This window comes from Pecten maximus, unplaced genomic scaffold (assembly GCF_902652985.1).
Source record: "Pecten maximus unplaced genomic scaffold, xPecMax1.1, whole genome shotgun sequence".
Lineage (NCBI taxonomy): Eukaryota > Metazoa > Mollusca > Bivalvia > Pectinida > Pectinidae > Pecten > Pecten maximus.
Window position 1 is genome coordinate 252935 of NW_022982135.1, and position 12265 is coordinate 265199.

At 35.1% G+C, this 12265-nt stretch overlaps 2 protein-coding genes across 3 annotated transcripts in view; both read left to right on the plus strand.

The window, feature by feature from the left end:
* The window catches only part of LOC117320372, a 129063-nt gene that overhangs the window by 11219 nt on the left and 105579 nt on the right, over positions 1-12265 (plus strand). The gene's annotated exons all lie outside the window — the stretch shown is intronic.
* Positions 8906-12265, plus strand: part of LOC117320373 — a 359054-nt gene continuing 355694 nt past the window's right edge. The window contains exon 1 of the mRNA XM_033874980.1: positions 8906-9449. The gene's annotated coding sequence lies outside the window, so the exon portion shown is untranslated. The remainder of the gene's footprint in view (positions 9450-12265) is intronic.

The window sequence follows — 12265 nt, forward strand, 5'->3', positions numbered from 1 at the left end:
TCGCCCCTCTGTAAAGATTGATGGCAAAAAGTTATAAAACTTAAATAATTGTAATGCATTGTAAACAAGACAAAAATGCTATCATTATACAATATACTAAAGGATTAAAAAGTTCACATCGCTATGTGAATTAAGCTTTGAATGATATTGATTTATAAAATGATAATTAAAAGCGCTTAATATGCTTTACAATATATTTGCATTACATCATAAATGCAATCTTAGTGTATTGGTAATAACATAAAATAATGTCAAGTTCATCAATTAAATTCTCTGTAAAATGTCAAAAATTCTTCGAGTTGGTTTTCAAAGTCATTTGTAAAGTTCTGATAGTGTATATAGGCACAAGTATTTTGCTGACCTCCAGGTGCGAAGTATCCTTTGATGAAGACGTTAGGGGAAAATCTTTCTGAACATAACATGAAAATAACTGGAAAAGTTCCTTGTAAAATATATGTAGATGACACTGGAAAATGTTCCATGTAAAATTATAAAATACAGTTGAGTTGGAGCTGTATACAAAACTTCATGGGTATTTCCGGCATAAAACTGCATCGGATATGCATCACAGTCCAACAACATGACGATATATAACGAGAGTTTAAATTACAATTATCACTCCGTGTTATAACCACGTGAGGTAAACTCTGCATACAAATGTCACGTAGATCCTAAAAATGTTCACTCCATGTAAAACCATGTGAGCTAAACTCTTAATAATATATGAATATAAGTGACAATCATGTATCTTCATACGTAGAAGTAGAAACAAATTACAAATTCACTCCATGTTGAACCACGTGAGGTCTTCTCTTCTACGGAAGTTGATATGATGATGAAATTTCTCCAGGAACTTGGTTATGTTGGTATACATTCAGGAAAGTCTTCAAATGGCAAGGTTGATATTGGAGGTTTTGTTGATAGTGAACAGGTTACATGTTGATCTGGTGTCACAATTAACAAGTTTTGCAGATTTAAACTTCCTTCTAATCTTACGTAAACATTTGCCGTACATTAAAAATAGTAATATTGTAATAATGCCTTGAATTGAAATTACGCATATAAAATGTTGTGTAAAACATTATTTAAAAAACAACAAATACTAACTCAATTGTGAGATAGATAGGTATTAGAATTAGATATTCTTTATGGTGTTTTTAGCTCACCTGAGCCGAAGGCTCATGTGAGCTTTTGCTATGGGGTATCATCCGGCGTTTGTCGTCCGTCGTGCGTCGTGCGTTAACCTTTTTTAACCGAGAGTGTTGAAATTTGTATTGAATGTTTAGTTAGAAGGTCCTGACTAGATATTTGTATTCATTAAGTGAAAATAAAATTCAAGATGGCTGCCATGATCGCCATCTTTGAAATTGTTTTTATGGGAGGCGTGCCTCACATTATAGCATCAGCTATAGGATTTCATTGCGGAACCAATCGTTTGGTACCTCAAGCGGCTATCTCCGTAATCACGGGAGACAACTCGTACATACCGACACAATACACAACCAATTTATCTCGATACTGCGATAGTAGATCTATACTTTGAATGTTGTAATTGTTTATTATAATTCTCATAAAATCCCCCAAAAGAAATATATTTCATTTTACATCGATTTTGAATGCCACCAGAGCCTATTTATTATAACAAAAACATTATATCTACCAGAGACTTGTCAAGTCTCTGTATCTACACATAGTAGGCACACAAGTACTCGGTCCAGTTAGTAGGACAGCTAGTACGCAGGTTACAGACGGTCGAATATTTTACGCGTATCTGATTGTAAGTAAAAACCAACGACCTGTATGAATGAGAAAATAAATAGATAAAGATGGATTTTTATTGAAGAGATAATATTTCAACCGCCATGTGTTTATATTTTTATAGGGACGTTTACGTTACAATCACCTACGAGATGTGACGTCAAAACCTCTCGCTTTCATTATACATGTATTACCATTCACAGTTGGGTTTTTTTTTTTGCAGTTTCTTTTGGTTCATATATGATGTAGTTAAACTATATATGCATTTATGAAAAATTTCAAGACTTCAAATAAAGTGCTAGACAAGAAAAATGTATATATTTGAGACGTCTGGTGGTAGCATGTTATCAAAAATTCTTCGCAGAGTTCCAAGTGCGAGAAGGGTTGGCAACCGGTATACTCGGTACAAGAACCGTACCGACATTCGTTTAACAAAATACCGGTATTTGCAAGAAAAAAACCCATTAAAATATGACTTAAAAATTCGACAAAACAGTTATTTTGTTCAGTTGTTTCAATCACTTACTAAAATGATGTCGCAACTTTACCGCTATTTTCTATGTAAACATCTATCCTAGCTTTACTTGTAGTTTCGTATCCATGTCTCATTTTTGTTGTGTGTGTTGAAAAGTCGAAATCAGAAAACAATAACTAAAGATTTAATTGTCTCTTTAGATGTCATATTTCATATTTTTGTATCAAAATATGTAATTAAATCAATGATCATGTGATCCGTCTGTTCACGTCTGATCACATGATCAATCGGTCAAAATGGGAGCGCCTTTTGGATACGGGCTTCATCCGAAACTCTGTAGTGTGATGTTTGTCACTATATATATAGCTAGAGTATTTATCAACACGAATTAAAGGCAAGTTGCATACAAGTTGTTAATCTGTTTGTTCACATGCTTACCTTATTTTTTCTTTAATTACTTAGGACTAAACTTTGTTTACGATTAACGTTAGTGATTCAGAGCCTGATCAGACTGCATCATCAGAACGAAGTCATACCCTTCCTACACTGCTCCGAGACAGACATATTGTCGTCCAGATCTACGTTATCGCAGCTAGTATTTCATAAAAAAACATGCATCATGAGTCAGTGATAGTATGCTGAAATCCGATCATTTATCTTATAAAGCTAACAAAACTATCGTATCTGTTAGTCGTAGTGGTCATTCTGACATTCGCGATGTTTACTGGGTCGCGACCAGTTACCGTGAAATTTTCGTTGTTTTCCGACAATTTTTCAAGAAAGAATTTTTGGAATAATACTAACTGCAGTTAGTTATAGTATCAATAATTAAGACTGATATCATAGACATCTACATTCAGTTCTCATAACTAATTACAATTGGAATATTTTCATATAAAAATGGTCCATCATTAGGGAGTACCCCAACTGGAAAGGCATTTCATGACAATTTTTACAACTGATGATTTAACCAGCTTGTCTTAATCTTCAGCTATAAATGTAACCTTTTCAAATTATTTTATGTAATGTACACAAAGCTGTAAAACTTCTGTGTTATATTGATAAATAGCCCGAGTTTTCTCTGGCCCTGTCACCATGACTGGTGTAGGGCCGGAGCGCACTACTACCAGGTATATGAAAACGTGGAATTATACCCGACACCGTTTAGTGTCGCGAAGAATTTGGTGCAAATACAATAAAATCAGATGTGACATTACACCTACCTTACATATGGATAAATCATATATTCATTTACCCAAGAACACCCATTTAGTCCCATCTAGGTGTTTTATTTCGTCCGTATTTCTTGCTTTGAACTATGTAACAGGGCTCAGATAGAAATTTTAGAACAACTAGGCACTGTGCCTAGTAACAATAGTACAAGCACTCGGCACTATTTGAAATCCACTCGGCACCAAATAGCTAACTTGTGATTTCATCTTGTTTTAAGTTAAGACTTTTATATTTTATGTCCTTGTGTACATCTTATCATGTCTTAATATATTTAGTTATAGAAGAAAGAAAACATCATAAAATTATCTTTTGTAAGTTTTTAATCTCATAGAACCAGTGCCTATAAAAAGTGTCAACTAAGTATCTGCAAGATTGGGGCACTCTGAACAATATTAACAGTTCGTGATACTCCAACAATGTTATAGGTTTTACATGTACACAGCGCAGTCGGCAAAATCATTTCCGATAGAAAAAGGGCCGACCAGCAGCCTCTTATATTATAGGAGTACAGTTCATGATATCTTAAATGTCGTATTTCGTCATCTATTCTTTATGGAATTACCCTTCACCTTTCACCCTCACTTAAGTCGTAAAGAAACTAAACAGGAATACGCTGAAACCTCAAGAAACACATACGCACTCGCCACACACAATCATGCATATCGCATGCACAGGAGGCAGTCCATATGTTAAATGAATCAAACCAAACTAAACCAAACACTTGTGTCATTTCGATCTCTAGTTTGTCGGACTTCCTCATTACCGTCATTTAACGTTCGTCAGTGATTGTTTTGAAAAAGAAATCAACGAGCCGCTCGCTCGTTGTTGTAAAGGAAGTTGTGAAGAAACGCCCGCATGCGCACTGGTTTGTTAACAGCATCTCTTTGCTGCTTTATTATCAGACGCATGCTTTAGTAAATTACAAGCGTTTGAACGACCCGGCCCGTACTAGTGAAGTCATTTGTAAACACATGTCACGTTAGCCTAAGGTATATGTATGGTTCATCTTATCGACATATTATGATATTAAAATCTTTTTAAAAAAATGTCTTTGGATTAGTAACAATTCGACACAGTGTTATTACTGTGTGGTAAAAACTTTTGCTCGGCACTAGGACGAGTCTGACCCAACAGTTCACTCGGCACTTGACTGTTTTGACCCGGGCAAGACGAGTGGACGAGTGGTTTATCGGAGCCCTGTGTAAGAAGAAAAACACAATAAAGCATATGTGGTCCTTTCGGTCCATTGCGTTCCGATTCCGGTGGTGACAGGCCTAGGGCCAGAGTAAAATTGGGCTAATTGATAAAATGAAAAATAATTTCAGATAATCAAAATGTTTACCAATTGCATACCATATACTACTTTTTGAAGTATATATATATATATATAGGGTCTAGTAAGTAATAACGACGGTATAAACCAATATAGGTACTGGATCCTAACAAACAAATGTTGGATGCGTATTACTAGAAATAGACATATGTCAAGTAGTAATAACGACAGTACAGACAAGTAAATTATCGAATTTTCGAGGCAATCTGCCCCTTTATCACGACACATGTAAATTACATACGATCACATATAGACTAGTGTTGGGAATCGGTTGATTTTTTGTGATCGATCATCACTTGTGTGTAACCAATTGATGATCGATTATAATCGATTAATTTCCAAATGTATTTTTTGTATAAATTTATGTCTCGATATTTTGTGAAATGCTTTCAACAACAATTTCAGTAACTGATAAACTCTTATACCTATGTATACTATTTTTATACCTACATGTATACTATCTTCCTGTGTGTTCATTTGTTCATTACATGGATAAAGATGAACCAAAATTGTTTTTTTTTAATAACTTTATTCAACACGTAAAAAAACAACAAAAGGATTGTTTATTGGAGTATTTAGCTAATTGAATTTTTTTGCATGGGCCGTAAAATGCTTTAATCCATCCGTTATCAAAAGTCTAATATACTTTGAAAACAAAAGTAGAACTGTGACTTACCATTGAAGGAATACGACTTTCTGCACATTTTACAAATAGTTTTCGTCGTATTTAAAGTATCAGTATACTCAACGGACCTTCTGCTTCTTGTTTTCATTAAAAAACAAAATGTTTCCATAAAACAGACCATGTGCGTTTACCGGGAAGAAAGATCCTATACGTTAACGTTGCTTACATAGCTAGACCCTTATGTTCTCACAAAAGAAATCTTGGTCATCGGTACGTTTGCATTCCCTGTATTTTTACTACACTGTACAAGTTAATGTGACGCTTGATTTTGTATGATACAAGCATAACCATTTCCCGCAAGCGACTGTGTTGTAGACATTGTCAAGCTGAATTTGCGTATGTTTATCTGAAATCCGGCTAATATATTTTCATAAAACCTGATGTAGGGCACTTCCGACGAAACTCGATTACAGATTTCTTGATTAATTGATCAAACTTCTCAAACAAGTGATACTCGACGAACTCGATTAATCGGAACACCACTAATATAGACATAGAATATGGAACAATTAAACAAATATAGTAGGTATAAACAAAAAAAATATTGTAATGTTGTAAAAATGATCCCCCTTGGCCGATACGTAATTCACCAAGGGCCTATTATGACTAATTAGGAAACATCTTAGGTGGTGTACAGATGCTAAAAGTAAATGAATGAATGAATGAATAAATAAATATACCGCTCAGCTAGAGAGATCTTCTCTTTAGCTAAATTGGTTGAGTGTAAGACTAGTTAGCCAGAGCCCCCGGCTTCGATCCCTAGCGGAGGCAGTGATTTAAATTTAATTAAGCATGTGCTCTGTTTACAATATTTATCACAGGGGGCAGGGGAGGACCAACGTCACAAAAAAATGATTGTTAGATAAATAATCTGATGATGGTGGGCTAATAAATGGACAAACATGTTTTAGCCAACTCACGAAAACGTTTTAGAACATTTGAATTTATGTCCGAAGCTAACTCCTGTAACGTATGCAGACATTCAGCGTACAATGTGTCTGTCAAAGGTATTGTTCAAAACTGTAAAACTTCTTACATTGTAGAGATGAAACATATATATATATATATATATACACACACATTTATGCTGACAATGTTATTATAATACAGTATGTACAGGATTAACAAAATATGATCCTTTGACAGGCGGCTCATAATACAGAAAACACAATATAATTAAATCATCATAATTATAATTGTATAGCTCTATTTTTTCGTTGAAAGAACATTGTTTGTGTTTGGTATTTCCATTGTTCATTTAATTCATACTCAAAAGTTGTAACTATGACTAGGTGCTGTCATGTATTCAACATATCAACAATTATATGTGTTCTTGTTATTTCTGTTTCTAATTGAATTACATGTATACTTAGGTGCACAGATTAATTCTTAAATGTAAAAATACATTGTAAATGTTTATTGAAAAATAACCTATCATGTTAAACAATATTAATAGAACCATGTGAATACCAATACTATTATAATACACAACCGTATAATTGACAGTTGTTTGTAGATCAGTATAATAGTCTTTGATAATGCAATTCAATAGTACTAGTCTGTGTGAACTGGACAAGTGGAAGTTTGAAACTTAATTGGATAGTTAAGACTGTCATCAGGATGGTTAAAAGCATTATGTTCATCAGGACGGCTTAAACACCTAAGTATGAATGTTAACTACTAAAACAGAAATTTGTTTGAAACACTTATGTAGAAATGTTTAACTATTTAAGTGGAAGCTTGTTTAAACATTAAGTAGAAATGCTAGACAACAACCTAACTAAAAGTGTTGACTTTAAAGATTTAAGTGGATATGTTTAAATACTTTAGTAGAAGTTTGTTTGAAACTTCAATATGGTTAAAACCATTGTGTACATCAAGACAGTTAAACCATTACACTGTGTGTCCATCAGGATTGAAAACCATCTCATCTAATTGGCTTTAAACTCTTGAGAAGAAACGTTTAAGTACTTAAAACCTCACTCTTGCATGTATCTATCGACAATCATGTTGATATCAGTTTAATCATTCTTCTTTGCTTTGTTTCAAATATCACCTTTTCATCTGATTAACGCCTCCCTCAGTACTTTCAGTACTTTGATTTTTTTAAGAGTTTAGCTATGATGAATCATAGTTTTTATATACACTTTAAAAACGACACAATGTTATCATCTGCTATGGTCACCTCTCAGTAGCCTCCTCAGAGTGCAAGTTTTATTGTATAGAATTCATTTTGACCTTTTGTCTTTTATAACGTATCGCACTCTTAGTAAACGGGGAGGAATGTTGTGAAACAGCATTGTATTTACGTACGGTTCCAAGGATTCCGGGTAGTTATCCTCCGGAAGGCCTCGTAACTTTATATTACCTATGTTTTAGCCCTCAGTTATATCGGTTAGACCTCAGAGCAATACAGACGTTGATTCCTGTCGTTTCTGTTCTGTCTGACAATATCGTCATGCAGATACGATCACTCAATCGTGCCATATTACACCACTCGATTTCACAACAAAAGCAATTCTATTGCGTTTTGTTATATATTTACTTAAATAATGTTGTAGTGATCATGATATATCATCTACTACAAGTCTATACAAATTACATTTTGAGGAATTCTCCAATATTGCGAACATGTCTTGTCGTGCAGCGTCAAAAATGATTTGCTTAATATATGGCAAGTCTACAGAAATATTTAATCACCATGACAACTAAAACTAAACAGTGTCTAGGTTACACCAGCAGATAACCTCGGTGATATACAGGTAAAAAAAATTAGTGTACAGATGTACATGTACCGGACTTGTGACTACTCTAGCGGAACCATAGCCTGGGGTGGGTGTTTGGACACCTGTGTGGACTACTTTGACATGTGTATTACATTGCATAACACCTCAGGTGGGGTGGACATTAATTCATAAAAAATGTTAACTTCAGACACAGATTCACAGTTCCTGGATAGAACAAATTATAATTGTATACATATATAAAAAAGAAGCTGCCGGGAATTGAAACCCGGCCTCCACGGTGGAACACTTCGACTCAACCAACTGAGCTAACCGGGACATTAAGAGGCTACTTATTCTAACATTAGTTTTCTTTTCTTTCAAAATTCATCTTTATATTATATTTTCATTACAAAATAAGTTAACAGAATGATGACAAACTGTACAGTGTTGCATATTTGTGCAAATTTGCCACTATATGACCCTGGCTGTTAAAAGGAATATTCTGGATCCAGGCCTGGTAATTCATGTTTTACTTTAAATAATATATCCTGATTTGCGTAACTAACTTATTTTGTACTACATAAAATATCATGGGGATGTTGAAATGATAAGTATTGGCTGATTTTGCGGACGATTTGTTTAGTGTATAAAATTTAAGTTAAAAAATATATCCCCCCCCCCCCCACCATCACACACACACACACACACACACACACTTATTGACGACTTCCTTCGCCACTGAGTTATGTTGTAATATTTTAAAGAATACAAGTTACAATAAAAACAAATAATAAACAATTTTAAAAGGGCCCGATTCTTTCCCGATCCTGCCCGATTCGATCCTGTTCATTTCAGACCTATCCTGCACTACGAGTTCCTGTCCATTTCTGCCCGATCCTGCTATGCCGAATCCTGTAAATAGTCCAGCCCGGAGTTCGGAGTTGTCGTCTGCTGAGAAGTAGGCTATGATCGTTTGCGACAGAATTGTCTCATTAACTGTCAAGTTATGTTTTTGTTTCACAATCAGATAATAATCAAGACATCGATGTGACTTGAAAGAAACATCGCGAAATTAATGGTAATTGTGATAGAAACGAAAGCGGAAGTAATAAAAAGTGGAAATCCCGATGATCACCCTACTCATCGAAGGTGGAGACAGCGCAATGGAACCAGTCTTTACTTGAGAATTGCAAAAGTTTGAGAAGGGTGAAGTTAAAGGTGAAGTTGATATAACACCGGGTAATTATTTTATGTCGTTATCCTTGTTGTAATGATGTTATAAAAGTACACGGCTAGTTTATAATGTCTGTCCATATAATGATATATTCCGAGACCAGTGACTGAGTGAGTGAGGGGGCGGTACACTTTGTATGATTACATCGTTTTAAGTGTTTGTTTTACATTTAATTGTATTTGGTCCTGGTTAACAGAATTGTCTCCTCAAACAGTTTTTGTCATACAACCTGGCAATGGTCAAGACAATGCTGTGATTAAAAGGAATTACTGAGAAATCAATCGTAATTTTACGAAAAACAAAAGAGGAAGTAAAAAGATGGAAATTCCGATGACGTAATGGGTTTTTCTAACAGAGAAAACAGCCGAGGTGGCACAGACAAGCCAATCGAGCTTGTCATCGGAACAGTGAATCTTTCCCAAGAATGTCATAACATTTAGAAGCATCAAGTCAAAGACCAAGTGTTAATTTAACGTAAGGTAATTATCTGATATGGTGTTAGCCTCGTTGTAACAATGTATTGTACTTTACCGCCTTGTGAACCTAATGTGTAATATCACTCCAAAGTAACTAATTATGTTTACAGGACTGACAAACTACACACCATATGTACTCTACATGGCCTCAGACCACACTTATACTTCTGGGTCGTTCTACTTAACATTCAAACTCAGTCACATTGCTTGGTGTCAGTACAGTGTACATGTTTTACTCTCTTTGATCATACCGCAGCTTCCCAAAACACACATACGCACTCACCACATGCATGCATGTCGCATGCACGGGAGGCCGTCCGTAAATGACCTTAGCTGTTAATAGGACGTTAAACAAAATAAACCAAACCAAACCAATCTCTTTGATACTCTAGATTTCCACATCACTGTACCTCCAGGGGACCCTTGACCACTTGACCACTTGACCACTATAATTACCTGATTACTACTAAATAAGTGACCTCCAAATGTGTCCATGTAATTATTTCTTCTAAAAACTTTCAGAATAAAAAAGTTAGACATACTAATAAGAGCGCAGCTCATCGCGCCCAAAGGGCGCGAGAGCGAAGCTCTCTTTAAGACAACACATGTATAAGCTATATTTCCAATAAATTCTATATCCTTCAACTTTGAAATCGTGTCCCGCGGGAAAAGTCTCGCACCTCCAGTAGAGGCGGCCATGTTTGAAATCTCGTTCCCTACACGACGAGATCTAAATGATTTTTTCTCTCTTGTCGAAACAAGTAACTGAAAGATAGTTCAAATCACTTAAAAGTTACCATTTCAATTTTCCTATTGTCTGACGAGGTAAATGTATTTTGCGAATTTGATTGACTTGAGATCATGATATCGTTGGTTACCTAAATCGGGACCTTCCCACGTTCGGTGCTGATCAAATATTGGATGCGAGAGTAGAATAAGGGTTTATTTTGCTGCATATGTGCATGATATAGAACAGTTTTCAATTGTATTATCATTGGATAACAACATTATAAGCTCAACTTTCCAGGTTACAACCGAAAACCCTGAAATATTACTGAGTTGAACATCCCATTCAGAATGGTGCTGTCGTTAAGCGTGACGTCATAAGAATTCAACATCAAAGATTATGCCAAGGATTCCTGCGCTTTCTCAGCGCATATATTTTAAGAGTTTTTTCGTCTTCCATATGTCTGAAATATGTGATAATTTAAGGGAACCAATTCAATATCTTCTGTATTTTCTTAGTGTGTATAGACTGTATTAACTGCAGTAGTTGCTGCAAATTTTTGTCATAAAACCTTATCAAAACTTGTATTCAAATACATATGTAATAAAATACAGTTCATAATTTTAAAAATATTTTACTGTGTCGATGTCTTTACACCTTGAACTTGAATTGCTGGATATTACGATTAACAAGGCATTGTAAAAAGGAAAGGATAAGTTATCATTGTACAATGTACAGTGTGTATCAAAGCATTTACGTGAATGAGGAGTTTCCATTCTGTTTGTATTAGTCTAACTTTCCAAAATCTATGTGATGTTCAATTACAAACTTCCACATTATAGTTCTCATGGTATAAGTACATTAAGTATACCCACGGCTTTTTCTCACTCGTTTGGGAAAGGGCCTTTTTGTCTCATTTTGGGAAGAAAATTGTTGAATTGAGAAAGTTTTTTTCAGGAGTGAACTGCAAATTTTGGGAATTTGTCTAAAATATGTAATAATTTCAATTGGGAATGGGGCCCATTAACGGCCCCAAAAAGCCCCCAGAAAAAGCCCTGATACCAAACATTCACAGGAGAAAACAGGCTTTGTAATTTGGTTCTTTATGTGGAAAATGAAGCCCACTCACCTTCAGATTTAAATAAAAACATTCATGTTTATAATATATCTTAAATAATAGTTAAAGCGAGTGATTTTGCTTCTTGTTGCTACAACCATTTACTTTGATATGCTAATATATGCCCTTGCTTCAATAAAAACAAAAATACCAAACCCCTACACGTGCATAAAATGAAAGATATAGATAAACGTCGCTAGTTTTGATTGTAAGTATAGTTTATAGTGATACGATTGCCTTCTAGCATCGCGTTAGTCCCCTTTAGCTCAGTCGGTAAAGCAGCTGTGCAGTAAAGCCGGGGGTCGCGGTTCGATGACGGTGGAGGCACATTACTTGCTGTTCTGTTACATCGGTTAACCACTCCAAGTGCAAGCTATATAGAAATGAGAGGCTTCGTTGGGGATAAAAACTGGGTTAATGTGCGTTCGGGTTGAACACGTTTGAAAAGTGAGTAGTGAGGCAATTTTTAGTTTTAAATTGTGTACATAGCGATTTCTAGTG